This window comes from Equus przewalskii, chromosome 20 (assembly GCF_037783145.1).
Source record: "Equus przewalskii isolate Varuska chromosome 20, EquPr2, whole genome shotgun sequence".
In the NCBI taxonomy this organism is placed as follows: Eukaryota; Metazoa; Chordata; class Mammalia; order Perissodactyla; family Equidae; genus Equus; species Equus przewalskii.
Genome location: NC_091850.1, coordinates 9,115,303 through 9,141,697, shown reverse-complemented (window position 1 = coordinate 9,141,697; position 26,395 = coordinate 9,115,303). Strand labels below are relative to the sequence as shown.

At 36.1% G+C, this 26,395-nt stretch overlaps 1 protein-coding gene and 1 long non-coding RNA gene across 30 annotated transcripts in view; both read left to right on the top strand.

The window, feature by feature from the left end:
* RNF180 (ring finger protein 180) overlaps positions 1-26,395 on the top strand; it is a 276,981-nt gene that overhangs the window by 161,850 nt on the left and 88,736 nt on the right. The gene's annotated exons all lie outside the window — the stretch shown is intronic.
* LOC139077905 (uncharacterized) lies at positions 11,290-25,048 on the top strand. Its single transcript, XR_011530554.1, has 3 exons — positions 11,290-11,368; positions 24,168-24,208; positions 24,810-25,048. It is a non-coding gene; the product is annotated as an uncharacterized lncRNA (long non-coding RNA).

Below are 26,395 nucleotides of genomic sequence, written 5' to 3'. Positions count from 1 at the left end.
TTTACTTTATTTCTTCTTTTGTTTAAATAGCAATAAAGTATTTTATGCCTTGGAGACATCAGAAAACCTCTGACATTTTGCAGTATGCTTTTTGTAACGTGTTATGTTACAGAAAGCATTCAGGAGAGTTTGAGCTGGAGGAAAATGAATTTATAAATGGACTTATCAAATAAAACTGGATTTTATGATGCAGTCATAAAGCAATCCATAATAAAAATATAGGACAGTCTCTTAAGATTATCTATTCTTTTCATATAATCTTTTTATCTGGATATTGTATACCTTAAAGGACTTAGCTAATTATAGAATATGGAAAGCTTCAAGCAAATTGCATGAAACAAAATGCCTAAGAAAATGTACAGAACAATAGTGAATAAAACTTTAATTCCCATGTTTTTCTCTGGCCATTAAGATATGTCCTATCCTTGAGTTACAGGTTCATACTGGACCTTAGAAGGTCATTTGGTAAATACATTTGAGCCATCTGAAACGATATCTGATATCTTGGTCTTTAGGGAAGGAGAACCCACACTCTCAGAAGTCAGCTCCAGTTGTTCCTTACTGTATTTTCCCCATAAATAAATCATGCTTTCCATGTTTCTAAAGAAAGATCACAATTGCTTTGAACTAGGTTTTTGAAAACATTTCTCAAAAAAATTAATCAGCTATTAGATGAATTATGGCTCCTTATTTTTTTTAATCCTTAAACCATTCATCTTAAAAGTAAAAAAGGTTTAAAATGGATAAAGCTTCAAAATTCTTGGTATATTTCATTTAGTTAGCATTTACTGACTACTTTCTGCATGCAAGATACTCTGCTGAGGGCTATCGAAACAGATAATGAAAAAGATACAGTGCTTGCCCTCTAGCAGCTCATAATCAAATAGATGAGATGGATGTAAAGGCAACAATGACCTTATAATTTTGGCAAGCGCCATACAAGAAGTAAGCACAGAAGGTTGGAGGAACAGCCAACTCTGCAAGGGAAAGGTGAAGAGTCAGAAGGGATTTCCTCCTGGGAATCCTTGCATGAAGTCTTGTGGGACAGTTGAGAGTTGACTAGGAAGTGAGGCAGAGAAGACTGAAAGGAGGGCCTTATGCAAGAACTAACTACAAGAAAACACTAACATCGGTAGAAGGAGGAATATGGGGACATTTCTGACAGGGAGTCAAGGAAAAGTATATAGAGGCCAAAACTAAAACACTGTTTTATACCTTGCTAGGAAATTTAAAACAATATTAAGAGTGACCTGGGGCCTGGCCCAGTGGCGTAGTGTTAAGTTCGCATGCTCCTCTTCGGTGGCCCTGGGTTCGCAGGTTTGGATACAAGACAAGGACCTACCACCACTCATCAGGCCATGCTATGGCGGCATCCCACATAAAATAGAGGAAGGTTGGCACAGATACTGGCTCAGCGACAGTCTTCCTCAAGCAAAAAGAGGAAGATTGGCAACAGATGTTAGCTCAGGGCCAATCTTCCTCACACACACACAAAAGTAAACTGATAAGGTGTTTTTGAAGTCAATATTGCAGAAGTCTAGGGGGTGAGTGGGAGAAGGGAGGTAGATAGACATTTAGAGGGTAGTCACGAAGACTAGTTAGGAGATTATTGTAGAAAGTCTGGTAAGAGAGGTTAAAATGACATTGGAGATCAACAAATGTGAGAAAGACTGAGTCCAAGCAGGACTTAGGAACTAATTAGATGGGATAGTAAAAGAGGGAGAAGAAGAATCAAGGTTTTTTTTTTTTTTTTTCATGAATTGAGGATGCTATTCCCTCGAATCATAAATGCAGGTTAATGAGCAAGTTTGGGGAGGGGAGTGTGGGGTAAGGAATAGGTCATCATGTTGAGACTGATGGTTGTGGGAATTATAGGCAGATATATTCAAGAGTTGGTTTTATATATATACACACGTACATATACACACACACACACACACACACACGTACATACATACGTATATATATATATAGTTATGTATGTTAGAGTTTAGGAGATATCTTTGGGCCAACATACAGTTTGAAAAAAACATCTTCTTAGGTAATTACTGATTAGATATGGGTGATTTAACTAGTTCCTTGGAAGGATAGTAGGTAATGTGAAAAGTGAAAAGAGTTGTACACGCAGCTTGAGGAGTACCATCATGAAGGGATGGAGTGTTTTTCAGAGAGTGGGCTTTTTGAACTAGAAAGTACAGAGTTAGGATATTTTTAAGTGATGACAGACAAGAGGACAGCAGTGGGTAGAAGAAGCTTATGTAGCCACATGTGAGTGTTATTGAAGGGATTTTGCTTGTTTTTCTCAGAGGTAGAAGAGCAATAATCTGAAAGAGGAGAAAATGCCAACACCACCTCCCTTTCCTGTGACAATGTGCTGTAGGAGTAGCAATCTTTCATGAGAAGGCTGTGGAAGAAAAGGTTTTGGGCAAGGCAAGGAGATAGCTGCAGATCTATGAAGAGGCTGAGAAGACCTTATTTGCTGTGGATTACAAGGGCATGTAGGAAGTGTTCTGTGGGAGAGCAATAGTGGAAGAATGAGTTGGAGAGTGCACAGGATGAGGATGATTGTTTGCAAGAGATGAATATCTAGAGGGGCAGAATACTAAGCCTATTCTGATTTAGAGATATTTTATTGGTTCTAGGAAGACGTAAACTATTCAACTATCAATGTTGTGATGTGTACCATCACAGATAAACACAGCTTAGCTCTGTATCTACTCACCAAAACTTTTTAGAGACTTAGTCTTATTTTCTGATCTTTAACACAGATGTAATTTGTTTTTTCAAAATTAATACTTTGGAAAAATACTGAGTTATACAAAAATAAAAAGCATTTATAAAATATATGTCAGGTATAAAGAAACACAATGTAAAGAACATCCATGTACCCACTCCAAGTTATTTTAAAAGAATATTACCAAGAATCTTTAGAGTTCCCTGCACCCCTCCCAATCCTATCCTTCCTCTACCCATTCATAGATAATGAGCTTTCTGTTAGCTTTATATTTTGTTTCATTTCATGATTATAAGGGTACTATGTGCTCGTTATATAAATTCAAACATTGTGAAAACAAGCAAAACCTCTGATAATCCTATTTCTAGCACCGAAAAACAATTACTCTTAACATTTTGGGATATATCCTTACCTCTTACAGATTTTACATGTATACAATTTTATAAACACAAAACATAAATGTATGACTATAGTATGTGAATCTATATGCCCATATTATATAATGCACATACTTATACATGTAACTTTATGTATATTTTTCCAAAAAAGCATATTCTGTATAGAATCTTATAAACTGCTTCACCCCACACCTAGCATAACCTCATGGCAGTTTTTCCAAGTCTATGATCTACGTCATCATCTTTAGTGGCTATTAAATATTCCGTTGTGTGGTTATGCCATAATTTCTTTAATCGTTCCCCTATTATTGAATATTTGTTTTCCAACGTTTTAACTGGTTTCCGAGAGTTATTTATAAACGAATAGTATTTCTTTTGAAGTGAATTATTTCATATTTAAGTAAGAAAGAAATTAATTTCTGCAATATTTGGTTAAAAATCTTGGATTTTACTACTAATGTTATCTGAGCATGTCATGTCACTTCTCTGTCTTCTGTTTCCTCATTTGTAAAATTGTCTATTAATTTAGAATAACCAATCCCTCAATTCCTTTCAGTGTTGACACTTTATTTATTGTATGGGCTTGCCTGTTTCCCTTTGTTGACTGCTTCTAGGGAGGTAGTTGAACTTAGTGATACAGAGCAAAGCCTTCGGAATCAGAGCATTTTAGGACTGACCCCCCTTAGGAATGGTAATACCTATCTTAAAAGGCTGTGGTACGGTATTGTATGAAGTTTTCCTAGCACAGTGCTTTCCACATAGTAAGTGTCATTGTTTATATTACTGTATGGTCCCTCCTTTCCCTCGTTATCAAGTCATCCAGATTATTAGTTCAGGCTCCTCTTTTCTTACTGTATTATGGGTTGGATTTAATACAGCAGTCATCCTCATTCTGAATGCCTACTGAATACAAACGAGTGTTCTAAAGCCCCAAATAGGAAAGAACATAAAGAAGGTATATTTCATTGATGTCACAGAGATTTATTTAAGTAGATGCAGAAATAGCAGACTTAACAATTTTAGCTTTCTAGTGGTTCTGTTGTAAGCTCAGAAATCATTTCACTAATCACGTATCATATCATGCTTCTGGTCACAACAGCAACCTTGAATAGAAGTGACTTCCTTTGTCAATTGTGTCCTTTTACATACCTCTAATACAAATATGTTTTAGTCACTGGTTCTCAGAATATTGTAAATATTTTCTATGATATTAAAGGATGTTTTTCCTTTTTTTCTTAAAAAAAAATGGCTCTTGTTAGACATAATAAACTCATTTCCTCCTCCTTCCCCCATTGCTGTTTCTTTTTGAGAATGCAATTATCTAATTAAATGTTGTAAACATATGCTTTAAAAAGCAATTTCTTTTGGGTTGCTTGTAGATGATTACCATTTGGAAATAAACAAAGACCACCAAATGAGAATAAGCAAAGGCTGTTTATTCCAAACTTGCTATGGCAAGAGAGTCAGCCACCATCACTCGCATTTGGAAGACTCTCAGAGGCAGTCAGATAATAGAAAGCTTTATAGTGAAAAAAAGTGGAAGACTTCAGGTGTACTCTGACTGGAGGCTGTTGGCATAGAGAAGCTGTAGGTGGGCTAACTAGAAGCAAGTCATGCTACATGATTGGTTTGGGGTGCATATGTGGCTTTCTCTGATTGGTCCTAAGTTGAAAGTGGGAGTGAAAATTAGGGAAGCATCCATTATTTATCAAGCCCAGGCCATTTGGGGCCAGTTGTTTGAGGGGTTGTCACTTGGCTTCCTGGGCTGATTGCTAGAGAAAATAGTCTGACTTCCTAGACTGATTACTGTAGATAATGGGTTGGCTTCCTGAGCTGGTTGCTGCAGATTGTGGGTAGGTACATGTGATAGACAACTTTTTCATATTTTTGAGAGATTAGTGCGAAGGTACATATAGTAAATGATAAAAATGAAAGGACATTTGATCAAACATATCGTGATTAAAATTTATTTATATTCTTGCCAAATTTAAGGCAGTATGCATAAATATGAATATTGCAATATGATAAAGAAGTAATAAAAATGTGGCCTTTACTGACTTCTAGGCACTAATCAAAGTACCATATGCTGATTAGCTAATTTAATCTCACAACAATCATATGAGGAAGGTACTTTAATTTTTCCTCTTTTGTAGATGAGAAAACACAAGCACAGAGAGGTTGTCATTTTCCAAGGTTACTCGGCTAATAGTGATGGAACCAAAATTTGAACCCTGGAAGCTTGGCTCTTTTTATCTTGGTGTGTTTATACTGCTTGACAACAGGATTACTCTACTTAGTTGATACAATTTGAGAGTCTTATTGACCAGAAAACAAAGCTGTATTGTTATTGACCTCAGCCAATTTTATCCCTATTCTCAAGAACTCCTTTTGAATCGTCGTTTTGTTATTGCACTTACCAAAACATTTTCTACATTTCGATTACCTTTGGCAACTTTTACATCTCAGGTAGTATTTCCTCTATGATCTTCCTTTATTTCAGTGGCAGCTTACTAAGAACATATAAAGTTTATATGTTATTTTGATCAAATAAATAGGAAGATGGAAGGGAAAAATAATATATGTATTTCAAAGCTAAATATAAGGCTGTTGAATTATCCATTCTTTAAGGTTACCTTCTTCCCTTTGGTATATACATAAATAAGTAAAAGCAGTCTCGGGGAATCAGGAGAATGACAGGCCTGTCATTTACTGAGCATCACCTATGTGCTGAGTACTGCGCTGGATGCCTTAAATATACCAACTTACTTGTATGTTGCTCTTTTCATGTTTCAAAATTGAAGAGCAGAATTAGCACTTCCACCTTGCTAAAGGATTTGTAAACATTGATGGTTCATTTCTATTACCATGGTTCCGAGTCCACTGACAACCAATGAATGTGAATTTTAAATATATAGTTAACTAGTAACAATTTGTTTAATAATGAACAAAGTCTAAGTTAATTGCTTTATATTTCTTTGATAGGGAAATATTTAGGTAGCATTAATTTTCAGAAACACAGTGACATTGATAAATGAGAAACATGCGCTCATTTAAGAGATCTTTCCGTGACCAGCAGAGGATTTTTATTTATTTAATACCTGTCATGTATAAAGTTCATTTTAGCCTTAAGTGATTTATTTTGAGCATTAAAGCCCTTAAAAAGGGTCCTCCAACATTTTTATGAACAGCAGGTACTTTTTATTTCCCTCTGACCTTCTCTAGGTTCTCCAAAGGAACGTTTGTGGTATACTGACAGTGATGTCTCTGCCCAACCCAAAACTCCCACTGCAAAATAAATGCTTCTGTAAAAGCTGTTAGTTCAAATATCCTGTGCAGTGGGAGTCCCAACAAGATATAAAACTTGGAAATAGATATGACAGCAATGAAAATGACAATTGTACAAGAGCATTATAGATAAGTCCTGGCTCTGAAACTTACTGTCTCTACGGCTTTGAATAAGTCACCTGTCTGAGAATCAGTTTCCTGGGAGGGAGTATGAGAGAGACCTTCACGGTGTTAGTGGGTTCTATTTCTTCAGCCAGATAGTGGTTATACAGGTGTTTTCAGTTTGTTAGAATTCATTGTGCATTTGTGGATTTTCTCTATGTAAGTTATACTTCAGTAAAACCAGTGCTGTGCTGATAAATATTTCTCCAGGGAAAAAAAGCCCTGACTTGTAGCACTTGCCAGTTTTCACATATAAATGCTCTCACCATGCCTGATTTCAAGCAACCAATATGAAATCACTGAATGAAGAGTTGGGAAGAGATGCGCACATTTGGCTCTTTAAGCTGATTCCACCTCATCACTAGATAAAGTATACTTGAAAGTTGATTATGTAAAGAACCTCTTAACTACTGATATTTCCTAATTTATCCTCTTCTCATATATTGGTTAGCAGCTATGAAGTGAAAAATCAGTTAACAGAATGGCTTCATGAAGACCTGTTACCTTTTTTTTTTTAATGGAAAACATTTCTTGTTTCCTCAGTTTCCCAAAATTGGATTTTTTAATTTTTAATTTTTTTATTTTTTAATTGCAGTAACATTGGATTATAACGTTATATAGCTTTCAGATGTACATCATAATATATTTCGAATTCTATGTAGATTATATCATGTTCACCACCCAAAAACTAATTATAGTCCATCCCCTCACATGTGAGCCTAATCACCCCTTTTGCCCTCCCCACCCCTTCCCCTGTAGTATATCCTTTGCTGACATTTCAACATGGACATTTCTGATACTACCATCTGTGAATTTTTAACTTTTAAAATCAAAGTACATCTTGTACATGGAGAAGAGCATACAAAGTAAGATTTTGAAATTTTCAACTTCTCGGAACCGTCTGATTAATTCCAAAAGAGCAAATACCTTCTAATTTTTTTTCCTAAGAAAAATTTATTATCTGCTGTTGCCCATTTCTCTCCAATGCTACAGCCAAAATCTTGGTCCAGCCCCTTGTCGTTTTATATTTGGACTGCAGCAACAGCCTTGGGGAAAATGTCCTGCCTTTAGTCCCTCTTAACTTCTGACAGTTATATGCAGAGCTGCCAGCACTTCCTTAAACACACTTCTCTATCACATGAACCAGTCCCTGAAACCTATACTGATTCGCAGCACAGCATCAAAATCCTCTATCAGGGAACTGCCAACCCACATTTATCTACTATTACTTCCTCTAATATCTCTACCATTTGTTACATACCTACATCCACATTGCTGATTCCCATGTCCATAGCCTTGTTCATACCATTCTTATCTCTCATGTGTCCTTTCTCTCCTTTTTTTAATAGATGATATCTTTCAGTATCTTTGTGGGATGATTTCAAATAACCCATCCAATGACACAGTGTTAAAGTCACTTTTTGGACATGCCTTTACTCTTTTTATGCTGTCTTCATTTATATAGTCCCCCCATTGAAAATTATCACACCTCTCTGTTATAATTTTTAAGAGGAAATACATGATGGTTTTGTTCTCCCTGTAATTGCCTGTGATGGGTTGTCATTGCCAGCAGCAGCCCACATCTGGCAAATTTAAGGTAACTCTTCTGTGTTTCCTTATGCCTCATAGAGCATTGCAGTCTCTTTTTAGTATTCCTTTGTGCCCAGATAAAAGCCTGAAAATTATTTGTTTGTTCCTTTCTAAGTAGAACTGAAAATGCTTTTCAAAAAACTGAAGACCCTGATGTGTTCGTGTGAGATAAATTGCTCTTTTAGTAAGCCACTGTTAGCTAAGCTATGAGACATTAGAATAAATCACATAGGCCTTTGGAAATTCTGATTAGTGCCACAATTGTTCACCTCTGACTTTATTTTCTAACTTCAAAGTTTATGTTTGAAATAAAGCTGATTTTCCAATGGAGCACGAATGGTTTTAGCTTATTTTTGAAGTGATAATCTACTTTTAAAACTTTAGTTTGGAACTTAAGAGGTGAGGTACCCATCAATTTTCAGTTTTTACATATATTCATTGCAGAAAACACTGCAGGCATTCACTGCCTGGCTGAAAGCCGTGGGCCAGGTAAACCCTGCCCACCATTATGACGTGCTGATCGGAGTCTTCTTCTTTCCCCTCTTCTTCCCAATACAGCCACAAAAACAAAAGACTTCTTTACTTTTATTTTTTTTAAAAGGAACTAGCATGTTTCACAGAAGGACATAAAAATATATCTCTGGAATAAATGGACAAACCACTATATTTGTCTTGTCTGTATTTATCACATTTTAGAGGGAAGTATAGTTATTGATAACTGGCCCTACCCAACTGAAGACAAATAAAATGGTGGGCTTCAGTGCCAGGTTTCACACAACCAAAGCAGTGTTAGTCTATATCCTTCTCTCTTCAGTTTGACAGTAAATAGCTGGGCAAGGAAAAGGGAACTTAACTCAGTAAATGCACTATTCATTTCCCTGCACACCCATCTAATCAGTAAGCAAATTACTACAAACTATTCTTGTCTTCTTTAGGAATTTGAGGTCAGATTCTGGGTTATATTTGTGGAATATGCCCATGGCCGTAAAGGGGTCATCTTTATTTAACATGCTCTTCTGTCAGGCTCTTTATTGGGTACTTTATTTGTGTAATCTCACTTAATTCTTACAACAAATCCATGAGGTAAATGATATTATTCCCATTGTGCAGATGAATAAACTGAGACTCAGGTTAGGTAAGTTGTCTTAAGATCACAAAATACGTTAAGTAGCAAAATTGGGAATTCAACATATGCCTTTCTGAAGAGTAAATTTTTAAGGATTTAAAAAATCAATATCTTAACTGTAACCAGATTTTTAGCTGTTCGTCTGTTATGCTTTTCCAAATTAGATTTTTAGCTCCTGAGGAAAGGATATAATTTAGAAATATTGCTCATGCAAAAAAATTATCTGAATGTAAATTCAGATGATTTTGGTGAAAATAAAGAAGAGCTTAAGGTGTGACCACAAGATAACTGACATATTTTTTGTTCATCTTGTTCCATTAGCATATCAGCTAATAGGCTTATAGATACTTTCAGTTGACTTCTTTAAATGTAATTCATGGTCTTTGATCCCTGCTAGAGCAAAACAATATTGAGCAATAAAATACTTAATTAGAAGAAATCAGATATTTCATGTGCTTGGTCTTCTACAGCTGTGTATTTATCTAAAGCAATGAATTAGTGACTGTAGAAAATAAACAAAAACTGCTACTTCTTATTGTGATAAATCATTCATGGAAAAACATCACAAAGGTATACGAGTACATGCTGTTTGTATTTTCTGCTGTTTTAACTATACTGAACCCTCCTTTTAGTGCTGAACATTTGATATAATAAATGTATATGTGCTTTTGAGTATTAATTGCAATTAGTACACATCATTTTTGTTTTATTTATATTTCTTTGTGTTTTGTGACCAAAGTATAAAAAGTAATTACATCATCTCACTGGTTACTACTGTTATTCATTAATTTAATAAACATTTCAGTGCTCACTATGTGCGAGGCCTTGTGCAAAGGAACATAACATAACGATGAGAAAAGACAGACATGGTCTTTGTCTTTGTGGAAGTTATAATTTAGTGGAGGAGACAGATAAATCAATGTAAAATTACATTGTGATAAGTTCTAGGAAGAAGAGATTCAAAGTGCTATGAGAATTGTATAACGCTGAGTGAAAAACTACATTTTTACAACTGGATGTTTAGGGACTGCGTGGCGGATTTTTCTTTGCTTTTCAAAAGCTACCCAATGGGAATATATCACAAAAAAATTTAGGAATATTGAAAAGGACTTTATGCATCCCCATAGAAAAAGTACAGTAGAGAATTAGTAATATGTCCATAAATTAATGACAATGCAGTATAAGATTTGATTTCATTTTCCATTGATTGCAGCATTTAAAATGCCCTGTGTACTAAAACAGCGTTTCTCAGCCTTGTCACTATTGACATTTCAGACTGGATAATTTTGTTGGGGGCTACCTGTGTATTACAGGATGTTTAGCAGCATTCCTCGCCCATACACACTAGATGCACAGACATTAGTAGCACTCCTACATTCCCGGTCATCCTGTCATGACAATAAAAAATGATTCCAGACATTGCCCTGTGTGCTCTTGGGGCAAAATTACCCCAGTGAAGACCCACTGGCCTAGAATATTTCGTATCCATTATGAAGGACAGAAAACAATGCAGGTTTGCAAGATATTCACAATGGGAAAATATGTATACCATGATCTTATTTTTGTAAAAACTCTTGTGTATACAACACCAAAAACAAAATTCAAATAACATAAAATATTAACAATGGTTATCTTGGTTATCAAGATAAAGTGTGATTAGAGGTTTTATTTCCTTTGTGGGGTTTTTATTTTGCATTTATTACCTTTTTAATCAGAACAGTAATGTACTCTGTATAATATTCGGCTATTTAAATAGAAGATGCAAGGTCTTAGTCTGCTCAGGCTGCTATAACAAAAATACCATAGATAGGTAGATTAAGCAAACATTTGTTTTTAAGAGTTCTGGAGGCTGGGAAGTCTAAGATCAAGGCGGCGACAGATTCTGTGTCTGGTGAGAGCCTTCTTCCTGTTCATAGAAGGCCGTCTGCTCATTGCGTCATAATGTGGTGGAAGGGGCAAGGGAGTTCTCTGGGGCCTCTTTTATAGAGATACTAATTCCATTCTTGAGGGTTCCACCCTCACAGCTTAAGTACCTCCCAAAGGCCCCACCTCCAAATACCATCACATTGAGAGGTTAGTATTTCAACATATGAATTTTGGGGGGACACAAATGTTGAGTCCATAACATACAATAATTTCCACAGAGGGGGCAGCGTTTTAAAATTTAATTTAGGATATTATACACAGCCTCATGCTTAAAAGGCTGAAGTAAATGTTATGTGTGTGAACAGGATTTTTATTGCTGTCTGTGAAACTAAAATAAAGCATATGCCTAATATTTTCTTTTTTTGTGTAGCTAGCATCTAAGGAACATAATATCCCCTAAACTTGAAGCACTATTTTGGAGAACTGGTTGTTCTACTTTCTGCCTGTAATAGTTATCAGAAAAGCTTGCGTATTCCCAGAGGGGAGGTTAAAACCAGGACACCACACAGTGGCACAAGAGAGTGAATGAAATGAGACTTCCCTTAGTCACATGTTACTGACTAGCCTAAAGAGGTGTACTGTTTCTCAAGTTATTTCTGTTCTTCTTAGAACTTTTGTTTTATTTTTTTTTAAATAATAAACTATTAGTTGGCAATCTAGAGCTACAATTCCCAGGGGTTTTTTTCCCCCCTTACTGTGACACAAATGAAGGAAAATTTCACACACATTCTCAGGAATATCTCCAGTTTTACACATAGTTCCCAACTCCCCAGCTATAACCCTTTCTCTTTTCCCCCAATCAAGAAAGAAAATCAGAAAGCAAATAGATTTATAGTGTAGAGATAATAAAATAGAATAGGTTAGAAACAGGGAATTTAAAACAATTATTTTCAAACATTTTTAACTTATTAAACATGTATTATTAGAATAGCACATTCATTCAACAGCTATTAATTGAGTGGCTGCTACAAAGCAGGCAATGTATTAGGCACAGAGCTTACAGTCTAATGGGAGTGGCACACATTAATCAAGCTGTCATAAACAAATATGTAAAACTCAAACTATGATAAATGATGTGAAGAAGTACATGTTTCTATGAGAGCATGTAACTAGGGGACCTATTTTAGAATAAGGAGTCAGAGAAGGCTTTCCTGAAAAGTGTCTTTTTAGCCAAGATCTAATAAGTGATTAGGTGTTAACTAGGTTAATAGGTATGAGGGACCAACATTCCAGATAAATAAACCAATGTGTACCAAGATGTGTATTCTGAAGGAGAATGGTACATTTAAGGAAGTAAAAGGACAGAAGAGAGCTCAGAGGGCAATCATAGGTGGTGAAAGAGGAAGTTGGTGAGGCTGAGTGGGGTAGGAGGGCCCATGGTATAGGTGTTGGTTCTTTAGCCTAAGAGCAATAGGAAGGCATTGGATGTTTTTAAACCATAGAGTGGCATAATAAGAATGGCAGTTTGAAAAAAATTATTTTTGCCAAGTCTGCAGAAGTTGTTAGATGCAAGAAAGGATGTAAGGACCAGTTAGTAGTTTATTGAAGTACTCCAGGTAAAGAGAGAGTGGTATTTTTAAAGATAGAAAGATAGGAATAGATTTAAGAGAAATTTGAGGATTGGAATAAACAGAATTTACTGACACACTGGGAAGAAATATCAAGGATAACACCTAGCTTGTGGGGCTGAATGGATTCAGTAGACTAATGAAAATTAGAAGTGGCTTGGTTCTGGAGAGAAGATTGTGAGTTCGGTTTGAGGCATATTAAATTGAGGTACCTTTAAGACATCATAATGGAAATATCAAATAGACACTTAGATGTATAGTTTTAGAGCTCAAAAGAGGTACGAGAGCTGGAGTTATAAACCTGAAAGTCATCTACATACAGGTGTTAGCAGGAGCTTCAGGTCCTTTGCCTAGGGAAATTGTATAGATTCAGAAGAAAAAAGGAGAAGGCAGCTTAAGACTAAGCATTAAGGAACTTCACCTTTAGGAAAGGGAAAAGGAAGATGCACTTGAGGAACAAACAGGAAGGTAAGCAAAAAGAGTGTTGTATCATAAAAATCAAGAGAAGTGAAGAATAGTTTAAGACATTTTAAAGTGTGTAAGAGAAGGGAATGATCAACAGTGTCAAATGCAACCAAGAGATCAAGAAAGATGAAAACTGAAAAATAACTATTGGGTCTAGTAACAACAGGAACTGGGTTGAAGAATATTTGCAAAAGTAAAAAAATTTAGAAACTAAGTAGAGACAGTTCTTTTGAGCTGTTTGGCTGTGACAGGAAGGAGAGACAGGGAGGGGCTAGTTGGAACAAGATGCAAGATTAAGGGAATTCTTTGTGTATGTGTGTCTAAATGCAAGAAGCCATTAGAGAAAGAGAAGTTGTAGAATCAGAAGAATTTGAAAGGAATGGTGAATGGCAAGGTTTTACAAGAGTCATATCAGAGAGCCAGTTAGTGACTTAATAAGTTAGCCAGAAAAGACATTAGACTTATGTCCACAGATTTGACACTGGAGTTAGGAACTGCCAATCTAGAAAGGTATAATACAATTTAGTTAGTAGTGAAATAGAGTATTATTTGAAAAAGATTTTTAGAGAAGCCTTGATTTTAGTGCTGAATAAGATGATTTTCTAAAATTCCCTACTGCCCTATTCCATGCTTGGAAAGATTCAAGGAAATCCCTACCTTATCTCTCTAAGATAAGCTGAGGATCTTAAAGTTGAATTGTTCCATATTTCTTTTAGCAATGTTTTTCAGTTTACTAATTCCGTCTTCTTTAGCCTTTTTCATATTTACAGTCTCCATTTGGGTTCTTTTTCAAATTCACTTTTTGTTTTATTATATTTTATTACATCCTGTTCTCACCTTATTTACTATATTTCTATTTTAAAATCTCTTTTAACACACTTAAAGTTTCTTTTATATTTCTCAGTTATATTTAGTTCTTCAAAAATAAATTCTTCCATTCGTACATCTACTTATACTTTTTCATTGGCAGTTTGTTTTCTGGCATACCTTGAAATTTTTGACTGTGAGCTTATCTTCAATTGGAGTTATTTCTGTATAAATCTCAGGTGCCCTGAATTGTGGAAGAAACCCCTTGGGGCTGGTTTTGTTTTTGACTTTGCTGTCATCTTATGGCTTTCACTAGTACAGGACTTATTTTAATGTTATTTTCTCTATTCAGGGTTTACAAGCTTCTTAGGAAATGCTAATTCAGACCTTACACCCACAAATAGTACAGGTAGGAGTATTGGTATCCTTTGCTGACTCTTTAAGGTCCAGGGTAGCTGGCTTCTACCATAGTCCTCAGAACAAATAGCCTTTCTAGATTGCTGCTATACACAGAGAAGAGTTTTGACTCCCAACCTCTACATAGATATATATTATGTTTTTGAGAATTTTTCTTTTTTTTGGCTGAGGAAGATTTACCCTGAGCTAACATCTATTGTCAAACTTCCTCTTTTTGCTTGAGGAAGATTTGCCCTGAGCTAACATCTGTGCCAGTCTTGCTCTATTTTGTATGTGGGTCACCACCACAGCATGGTGACCACTGAGTGATGTAGGTCTGCACCTGGGGAACTGAACCCAGGTCACCGAAGTGGAACACGCCAAACTTCACCACTAGGCTATGGGACCAGCCCCATGTTTTTGAGAATTTTCTCTAGCATTTTAATTTAATTAGTAGTAGAAGGACGTTTACTGCATTGACTTGGTTCCCCATATTGACCGAAAGTCTTTTTTGGTGATATAAAAAACTTTTCCAGTTGTTTCTTAATATATATTTTTGATGACTAATATGGAAGCTAGCATATGTTAGAAATCCAAAACTGTAAAATTTGAAATATGTATTTATGCAAATTTGAAGTCCTATTCTGAGACTAGAAATACAGATTCTTATGCCACAACAATGACATTTATAAAAATTCACATTTCTTGTAAGAGTCAGACATGAAAAGAATTCTGTAACATGTATGTCTATATGTTTAAAGTAACTTCCATATGCTGTTTTTTAATCACTGCTTTTTCTGATAACCTTAATGTCTAAACTTTTTTCATGACACAACATGTTCTTTGTGTTAGGCATAAGAAAAATGCAATGGAATAAGATTTAGAGAAAGGTAGGCATATTTCCAGTTTATGAGAAGAGGTGAAATGATCTAATAAAAAGACAGGAGAGGGATTTGTTTTAGGAATTTGTTTTAGGAATGAATTATAGTCCACGAAGTCAGATATTCAGAAAATGTAATTTTCATTATTTTTAACTAAAAGTTATTTGTATATAGTAAGTACATAAGGGATATTTGTTGAATGAATTGAATGAATGAATGAGTGAGTAAAGTTAATTTCTATTTTGAGCCTTCTTTCTTTTGGAGGCTAGGAACTAAATCTTAATCAGTATAGGACTTTCTCCTCTTCTTTCCCCCTAGGTCTGTGTCATAAGTTTCTAGGGAGTGTCAGCATGTTGGCAAGTGGGATGGATATGTGGCCTGAATGATACCTACTGAACTATCTTCCTAATCATTTTACTTTCTTCCTTGTGTTGACTAAAAGACATGTATTGTCCACTCAGTGCCAAATCCTTGCCATCCTCTGCTGCTCCCTTACCATGCGAATCATAAGAGAATTCTGAGACCTTGTTCCTCCTTAAACTATACTCTGGAGATTGGAGGTTGTGGGCTTCCCTGCTATCAAAACCTCAAACCTGATGGAATTTTCTCTTCTGTCCATTATCCTCCCACCAATGTAGACTGAGGCGAATATGTTGCAGAGTACCTTTTCAGAGCTCCACCTGATTCTTCCTCTAATCCCACAGAATCTTTAGTATGTGTTGAGCATATGGGGATGGGGAAAGGAAGAGCAGGAAAAAGATCTTCCAAAATCTATCATTTATGCTCAGAATCCTAGGCTTTTGAAAATCAAATGCCAAAAGTTTAATAATTTAATTTCTTTGTTATCTATATACTGCTATGTCATCTATTTCATGAGGCAGTAAAACATGATCTGTTTCTGCCTGAATGGAGAAGAAGGTTGTAGATAACAAGAACTAGGAACAAAAAACCGCATTGATTAATATATACATGTTTTTCTGCTACAAAAATACAAAGAAAATAAAGGAGAAAGGAATAAAACAGGAAAAGAATCCCAAGAGGTTTAGTAAAGAAGAGAGAAGACTTCTTTATTCTCTAAAGTAATGTGTGACATACGGTGACTCAAGGGTAGCAGGATTTAGTGGATCTGGAACTGATTGACAGGTGTAAGGATTGTTGCTGGAGGCTGAAAAATTGCTTTTGTATAGAGCTGTGTGCTCTCTCAGTGGTAGCCCAATGAGACTTCTCACCTGCCTGGAAGTCAGAAACTAAGATCTTTGACTTCTTTTTAAAAATCTTCAAAAGAAATAGGGGAATGCAAAGTAAAAATGTGAACCAAGAGAGATGATTGTTTTTAAGGCTTACAAGGAAAAAAATCAAAATTATCATTATAAAACCAATGTTTCCTCCTCCACTCAAATAAAAATTAGCTGCTGCTGATTTTGCTGTCAAAATGTCTTAAATTCCCAACGCAAGCTCTCTGGTTCAGGCCCTTGGTTCCTCATGCCTTAATTACTGCCTCTATTTGCCACTTACCACTCATATTCTTGAAAATATCTCCTCTTCACATCTTTCTTCTTTTTTAAAGAATTAGTTCACAGGTCTTCCTGGCTTGATATGCTCACTGCAGAATCCCTAGTGCCATGTGTATCTCTGCTATGGACTGAATTGTGGCCCTCCCTCCCCCCGAAATTCATATGTTGAAACCCTAACCCCCAAATGTAACTGTATTTGGAGATAGGGTTTTGGGAGGTAATTAAGGTTAAATGAAGTCATAAGGGTGGGATCCTGATCCGATAGAACTGGTGACCTTATAAGACAAGGAAGAGAAAGAGATCTCTTTCCACACACACAGAGGAAAGGCCATATGAGCACACAGCGAGAAGGTGGCAATCTGCAAGTCAGGAAGAGAGCCCTCGCCAGAATCCAGCCATGCTGGCACCCTAATTTTGGATTCCCATCCTCTAGATCTGTGAGAAATAAATGTCTGCTGTTTAAGCCACCCAGTCTATGGTATTTTGTTATTGCAGCCAGAGGAGACTAAGAAAATCCCCAAGGCCTAAAATAGTGCTTATCTCACTCAATAAATATTTCTTGATTTTGGTGGAAATTAGCAGTGCTATATTACCTTCAAGAAGATGATAAGACTTCTCAGGCTGGCAAGTAATGGCCTATACTGTAGGTTTTGCTGACCGTACAGTCTTTGTCACAATTACTTAGTTCTGCCGCAGTAACAAAAAGCAGCCACGCACAATATACAGGTAAATGAGCATGGCTGTGTTCCACTGAAATTTTATTATAAAAACAGGCAGCAGGCTGTTTTTGCCCCATAGCCTATAGTTTGCCATTCGTGACCAATAGCAGCTGACCCACCTTAGCTCTCCAAGTAGTATTTTCTACTCCTTATTGGAAAAGCTCTTATTCACTCAGACTAACAGGTGCCTTATCCACACACTCCATGATTTCCCCATGTTGTCCCCTTGTCTCAAAGTTCTTCTCCACTTCTCTACTTGATTCCAATTTCTATTCTGCCCTCCAGGTCCAGGAATTAGGAAAAAAGTAAAACATAGTCCATGCCCACAGCGTCTTATTAATGTAACAGAGGGTGACATATGTAGACAACATAGGTAATGTGGAAGGTGTAAGAAGAATAGTAGGGCCATAAAGGAGGAGGTGGGACATTTTCCAGAGGGTAGAGTAGTGAAAGGAAAGTGATCAGGCCTCAGAGAGGAAATGATAAAATGCAGGATAAAACAGTACAAGAAATGAGACAGGAGAGACTGGGAGGAGGAGCAAGTCTACAGAGAGAAGGGAAAGGGAAGGCAAGCAACAAAGAAAAGAGAAAAGCTGAAATATAAAAAGCAGCTATGAGATCATCCTATTTATATAAAATATGTGTGTATCTAGATTAAAAAAATAAGAGGAAAAGATAGATCAATATCTACTAATTTATGGAGATATTCATGGTATGTTGGTAAGTGAAAAAGATGGCGGAAGAATGTTTATCTGCACATGTGCTTTTATATTTTCTATGAGCCAAGAGAAGGTATAAAAGGATTCACCAATACTGCCTCAGGGATGGTTGCATCTGAAAGGTAGAGAGCAGGCAAGTGGAAGGGAGATGGTCGTTGTCATTTTAGCTGTAAATAACAGAAACTTGACTGACAGGAGCTTGACAAGCTGGTGTTTATTTTTCTCATATAGTAAGTCTAGAGATAGTAGTTTCTGCAATCCAAGGATGGAGACTGTAATTTTGTCTCCACTTTCCTTCTGTTCTCATGCATGTTGCCACATGTTGCGAGATGGCTGACACAGATCCAAATATCAGGATCATTCTGTTCAAGGAAAGGAAAGGGATAGTGTCAGCTATTTCTGCTCTTTTCATCAGGAAATCCAAAGGTTTCCCAGAAAGTTTCAGCATATTTTCCTTATGGCTCATTGGCCCAAGTTGGACCAACTCTAGCTTTAAGAAACCCTAGGTAAACAACTATTTAGGCTTTCTGGGTTCTATAACAGAGAACTGTTCTTAGAAAGGAAAATAGGGCTGAGAAAAGTATTGGGTTATCCAACCAATAGAGACCACCATGGTTTGCTTTGCCTTTAAAAGTTTCATTTGTTGCCATAAGCATGTTTTACTATTTTAATTAGATAATAAAGCTCCAAATTCAGACTTTGGACCAGCTAGTCAGCTGGCCTCTGAGCCTAAAAGTGTCATATTTCTGAGCATGATAGTATCATGTGAAAAAAGGAAAAGAGAAGATGGTAGCAGGGCCTACATTTTTAACATAGTGACATCAACCACCAGTTTGGTTAGTTTCCTGTAAACTGATTTACCTATTTGTAATTTCTTTACCTGAGGCTAGATGGAGGTTTCTCTGGACTGAAAAAGAGGGTGAAAATTTCCCTTCCCTCTAAAAGATACAGACAGTGGTATATTCCAGATTCCACTTAGAAAGATCTGTCTGGCAGCAGTATAGAACATGAACTGTAGGGATCGTGAAAGAAGAGGAGACTCTAAATCCACATAAGAGATTATGAGCACTGAACTGAGGCAGTAATAATGGGAAGACAGAAGGGGAGTGAAATATAGAGCTGTTACACAATGGAATCTGTATGAATTGATCGCTGGTGTAATGTGAAAAGTGAAGATAAAGGAAATATCTGAAATGATTGCTAAATTTATTTATTGCTAAATTTATTTCTTGGGTGAATAACAATTGGATTGTGGTAACAATCACTAAGATTTTGGATGAGGAGTAGGTTAAGGGAAAAGTTAACTTACTTTTGAACATGCTGTGTTTTCCTATGCCTGGGTGGCAAATCCACAGAGGGATGGATATCTAATAGAATAATGGATATCCATAGATCTATGGATTTGGGGTTCAGGAGAGTGATCTAGGCTAAAGACAAAGATTATTGAGTCATCAGCATAAAAGGTAGTGGCTAAAACTATAGGGATTAAAGATATGATTGCTTAAGGAGAATGTGTACTGTTAGAAAAGAAAAGGTCCAAGGCTGGGCACTACAGAATACCAACATTTAGTGGGTAGCCAAAGGAAGAAAAACTAGAAAAGGAAACAGGGTTAGAAATTCAAAGGAGACTTCATTCAAGTGGCATTCTTATAAATGACAATTTTAAGAGAAAGAATTGGCTGACGATGTTAAATGCTGCAGAATTGTTGAGTGCAATGAGAACTAAAAATAGTCTATTGTTGGTGGCAGTTGGGTCATAGATGACTTTTGGCTAGAGTACTTTTATTTTAAGTGGGTAGTGGGAAAGAATAGACAGAAATAATATTCTTTTCTTTCCAGGAACTTGACTCTGAAGGGAAGGAGAGAAGTAATTGTAGATGATGGAAATGTAGCATCCAAGGAGAGGTTTTTCTGTTGTTTTTGTTAGAAGAGATTTGTATACATGTATCTCCTTTAGGGAAAAACATGTCAAGAGACTGGATAATCTTAATTTATTTTGTTTTATTTTTTTATTGAGGTATAATTGACATAATATTATATTAGTTTCCGGTGTATGACATTATGATTTGGTATTGGTGTATATTGTGAAATGATAACCACAATAAGTCTGATTAATATCTGTTACCACACATAGTTAACAAATTTTTTTTTTCTTGTGATGAGGACTTTTAAGATTTGCTCTCTTGGCAATGTTCAAATATGCAATACAGTATTATTAACTGTAGTCCCCATACTGTACATTATATCCCCATGACTTAATTGTTTTATAACTGGAATTTGGTACCTTTTAACCTCCTTCACCCATTTCTCCCACCCCCCCCCGCCCCATCCCCTGCCTCTGGCTTCCAGCAATCTGTTCTGTGTATCTGTGAGCTTGGTTTCTTGTTGTTGTTGTTGTTTAAATTCCACATGTAAGTGAGATCATATGATACTTTTCTCTAACTGACTTATTTCACTTGGTATAATGTCCTCTATGTCCATCCATGTTGTTGTAAATGGCAAGATTTCATTCTGTTTTATGGCTGAATAGTTTTCCTTTGTGTCTGTGTGTGTGCGTATTACATCTTCGTTATCCATTCATCCATTGATGGACACTTAAGTTGTTTTTGTATCTTGGCTATTGCAAATAATGCTACAAAGAACATGGGGTACATATATCTTTTTGAATTAATGTTTTTGTTTTCTTCAGATAAATACCCAGAAGTGGAATTGCTGGATTATATGGTAGTTCTATTTTTAATTTTTTGAGGAACCCCCATGCTGTTTTCTATAGTGATTGCACCAATTTACATTCTCACCAATAGTGCACAAGGGTTCCCTTTTCTCCGGGTCATTTCCAACACTCATTATTTCATGTCTTTTTTATAATAGCCATTCTAACAGGTGTGAAGTGGTATTTCATTGTGGTTTTGATTTGCCTTTCCCTAATGATTAGTGCTATTGAGCATCTTTCCATGTACCTGTTGGCCATCTGTACGTCTTCTCTGGGAAGCTGTCTAGTCAGATCTTGTGCCCATTTTTTAATTGGATTGATTTTTTCTGTTGAGTTGAATGAATTCCTTATGTATTTTTGATATTAGCCCCTTATCAGATATATGATTTTCAAATTTTTTCTCTCATTCAGTACATTGCCTTTTCATTTTGTTGATGATTTCCTTTGCTGTGCAGAAGCTTTTTAATTTGATATATTAAATTTTTAAAAGATTTAAAGGTATGTTTATACATAGGAAATAACACTAAGGTAATATATATATAAATATATATACATTTAAATATATAAATATATTTTATATATATTTATATATTACATATTTATATTATATAGCATACTATATATTTAATATTTATTTGTATAAATATATATTTCAATGTATTTAATATAATAATATATATTTAAATAGTATTAATGCTTATTCTGTCGAATGGGTGGCTTTCATTTTTACTTTGTATATTTCTATATTTTTAATTGTTCCACAGTAAATATTTATTGAGACTCTAAACATATTTGAGACTGTTTAGTGTTACTCCTACTACATTCTGTTGGTGAGTTAATGAAGAGTTGACTGGGTCCTTCTATTTCCAGTATCTCACCTAAAATATAGCCTGTCTTCTAGTGACAAGTAATTTATCTTCCATAGCTTATTCATTCAGCCAATATTTATTTGGTTCCTACTGGATATCGGGCACAGTTCTTGGCACCTGGGGTTACATCATTGAGTATAACAGACAAAGATTCTTGCCCTCATGGGTCTTACATTCTAGCAGAGAGGTCAAACAATAAACATAGTAAGTAAATAAAATTATGTGTGTATTAGAAGTTAATAAATGTCATGGAGAAATTTAGAGCAAAGTAGGAGTGTCAGAAGGTGGGAGAAGCAGCTTGTTGTATTAAATAGGGATGGTTAAGGTAGATCTTACTGAGAATGTAAGAATTGATCAGAGACTTGAGGGAAGTGAGAAACTATCTACAAAAAGCATTCTAGAGAGAGAGAACGGTAAATGTAAAGGTCATTAGGTAAGAGTTTGGATCTAAGGTACGAGTGGCACCAGTAAGGAGGTCAGTGTGGCTGGAGCCTGGTAAGAGGTAGATAGTAGTAGGAGATGAGGTCAGAGAAGTAAGGGTGGCTGAGAAAGATCATGTAGGATCTAAAGGCCATTGTAAACACTTTAGTTTTTACTCTGAGTGGTTTTGTGAGCCTAGTAAATTTGAGCAGTCTTGTGACATGATGTGACATTTTAAAATGATCCCTCTAGTTTCTGTGTTAAGAGTAGACTATGTGGGAATATGGAGGGAGAAAAGAGAGAATGTGGTTCCCAGATAGAAGCAGGGAGACCTGTTAGGAAGCTATTGCAGCAATATAGGCAAAAGGTGATTGTGCCTTGGACCAAGATGATGAATGTGGATTATATGAATAATATAGATAAAACTGATAGAGAAAGAAATTTGTGATTGAAAACACAGTATTGAATTTCATGGATGCAGTATAGAGAAGTGGTTCAGAGTTTGGGCTTTGAAGTCAAGCAGAGCTGTGACTTAAATAAGTTATTGTGACCTTAACTTTACTCAATCACTCTGAGCCTCAATTTCTTAATCTATACACTGGGTATTGTTTTAGTTTGCTTGGGCCACTATAACCAAATATCAGATTGAGTGGTTTAAACAACAAACCTTTACTTCTCATAGTTTTGGCAGCTAGGAAGTCTGAGATCAAGGTGCCAGCAGATTTGGTTCCTGGTGATGTCCTACTTCCTTGCTGGTAGACAGCTGCCTTCTTGCTGTGTGCTCACATGGTGTGTTCATGGAGGAAAAGAGACAGAGAGAGATCTCAGTCTTCCTCTTCTTAAAAGGGCACTAATCCCATCATAAGGGTCGCACCCTCATGACCTCATCTAAATATAATTACCTCCTAAAGATTCCTGCTTCCAAATACATTCAGGGTTAGGGCTTCAACATGAATTTTGGGGGACACAAACATTCAGCCCATAACAGGGAAGATAATGGTTGTTATGAGAATTAAACTTAATATTATATATAAAAGCACTTAATACTATGCCTACTCCCCATATTAAGTACTAAATAAATGTTATCATTGCATAGTAGCTGTTTATTCTTTTGACTTAGAGGCAACTTTGCCATATTTCCTGAATTTTTAAGACACCATTGATTGACAGTCAATTTAATCAGTAAAGCCTTTGGGGAGAGGTGGGAAGATTTTCAAATGAAAGACATCTATCTAGTTAATATTACATACCAATTTCAGAAATGTTAAAATGCCAGGAGAAACCGAATCACAAAGATATATGTAGTCACTTTTTTGCTTTGGAATCCTATTTGGTGTAAATATACACAATGTAGATGATTGAGTGCCCCACCTTTGCCCAGCTCAGCCTCACATTGCATGTCACCCAGTCTTCCCTAAGCTTGTTAACTTAAGAGGTGCCAGAGGATGGGTCAGAAATTATCTTGCTACCAAGTATAGCCTCTGCCTTCTGTTGAGCTGGCTCAGCCTGTGACCTTCCTGATTTCCACTCATGTTTCAGCTTGGACTGGAGCTCTTATTCACTTCACTGGTGCCTTAATAACTTTGTAGCCATCTTTTCTGTCTTCCTTCTGGGTGTTAGACCCTTTTACCTTGCCCCAACCCTGTCTAGAGGCTTACATCAAACACATGGAATCCCTGAAATGCCATGACTGTCATCACTGCCATGGAACCTTTGCTGCCAGTCTCTACTTTTCATATCTAGCCGTTGAATATTGACACCAGCCTAGATTAATTTAAAGTCATTACGTCTCCTGGATACTGTGATTTGGATAAGTAGCCACCCTCCTTAGAGGATGTTCAACCATTGAGACCTTTCCCCACTTGCTCTTTCCAGGTGAGTCAAGGATTATACACCGCCTCCCAGTCAGCCCCCAGGTGAGAAAAGAAAGTGTGCTTAAGCATTGTTTTCATGAATAATATCCATGATCTTTGGTTCAAACATTTTATTTTTCAAACAATTTAATTTGAACAGCATAAAAAGGGAGAGCCAGCTTATGGAACAGGTGGATAGTGAACTAGTCTACTTTTATCCAGAGGTCATAAAGTAAGTTCAGTGTTTAGTAACAGTGTTATTGCCATGATAATGACTTACATAGAGCCATTTTAATTTTACTTAATGGCTTTTTTTTTCTTTAGAAATTAGACATTCGGAAAGATTAGATACAAGGAATTGTGGGAATTTTCATGACGTAATAACCTATTCGTGTAATTTCTACTTCCCACAAAATAAAATACAAGTCTTCTATTTTTAAAAGGGGAGTCTGATTAAAAAATGATTATAAGATTTTTATTACATTGCAATGATTCATGTAAAGTCTTTCCAAGACTACTTTCTACTAAAAGGAGATAACGTCTTTTCACCTGTATAGTTAGAGATGGAAATAATGGGAGCAGTAAGCACATTATTCATTCTGTATTCTCGTTAATTAGAGAAATGTTTTACATCTGCATAAAATAGAATGATTGATATTTCCAGATAATAAGAAGCCTGATTACAGACATCACAAGACAAGTGCACATGCAGAAACCAAGATGGAAATGCCCAAGAAAAATAACCACTCATATTTATAAAATCTTAAAAATGTTAAAGTATATGTGAAAATGCTCTTAGCTACTATGTGTCTTTAAAATGTTGAACTGGCTATATACACATAATTTCATGTGAAAAAAGAATCAGAGACACTAATAGACCATTAAATAAAATATCAGAACTCAGATGTTGCTTATGTTACTTAGTTCTTATCCGACATTTCACAAATGAAGACAGTTGGTGAAGTAACTTAACACTGGGTCACAGTTGTTAGTGGAAAGATTATTAGGAAATTTTCTAATCCTGAAAATTTTCTACAATGACATGCAGCCTCAAAAATATGATATTTAATAATATAGTGCCATTTAGATTAGCAAGTATGTATTTAGGAAAAAAATTTATTTGACATCCTAGTACCCAGAACTGTGGAGAAACTTGAAGGTCCCAGGCTGAAGCTGGAGAGACACTGTTCTGTGACTTGAGCTACACAAAGACATGAGTTGCAAAAAAAAGCACGTGGTAACCAGAAAAATCGAAGATTAAATTCCTATGATTGATAAACTAGCAGACTATAAAAGTCTAAACCTTTAATTCCAATACACCAACCATAAAGAAAAAGCAGTATTATCATTGTATGAGAGAAAGATAAAGGGAAACAGACAGGGCCGACCCCGTGGCCGAGTGGTTAAGTTGCACACTCCGCTGCGGCAGCCCAGGGTTCGGATCCCGGGCGCAGACATGGCACCGCTCGTCAGGCCACGTTGAGGTGGCGTCCCACATCCCACAACTAGAAGGACGTGCAACTAAGATATACAACTGTGTACAGGGGAGGTTTGGGGAGATAAAGCAGAAAAAAAAAAAAAAGATTGGCAACAGTTGTTAGCCCAGGTGCCAATCTTTGGGGAACAAAAAAAGGGAAACAGACGTAGAATGGTAGAAAAATGAGAAGCCAGAAGCGGCAGTATGGGAACTGAAAAATTAAGGATCAAATCACTCCTGAATTACTGAGTTGACTCTATTAATCAATTTTGAGGCAAATTAAATCTTTCAAACAATCAGAGTTCTGAGAATGACCATCTTTTCCGTTTAAGCTGTATTTGGCTCACTCATTCAGTAAACATCCAACTCCTACTATGTGCAAAGCTGCAAAGCGCTCTATTCTAAGGGCTTATACTGATATGGAAGTAAGAAAGATGTGGCTCTTTCTCAGTTAACAGCCTAGTAAAAGGGCTAACTATGTATACGAGAAGCTGAATATGAATTTCACAAATGGTAAAGAGCCACATGGCTTCGGCAGGAGGAAAAGTGGTGGCAAGGAAGGTTACAGAGGCTTGAAAACATAGGACCTATTCCTTGCCAAGCAAATCACCTGTGGGAAAATAGTAAAGGAGGCAAGTGAAGAGAGAAGTTAGGGCAAGAAAATAGAAAGCCCTAAATACTAACCTAAAAATTATTTTTATATTGCTAAATCTAATAATTGAAAAATCAGGTTATCAGAGTCAAATAAAGTGAGGAAAACGCAGTACAAATAT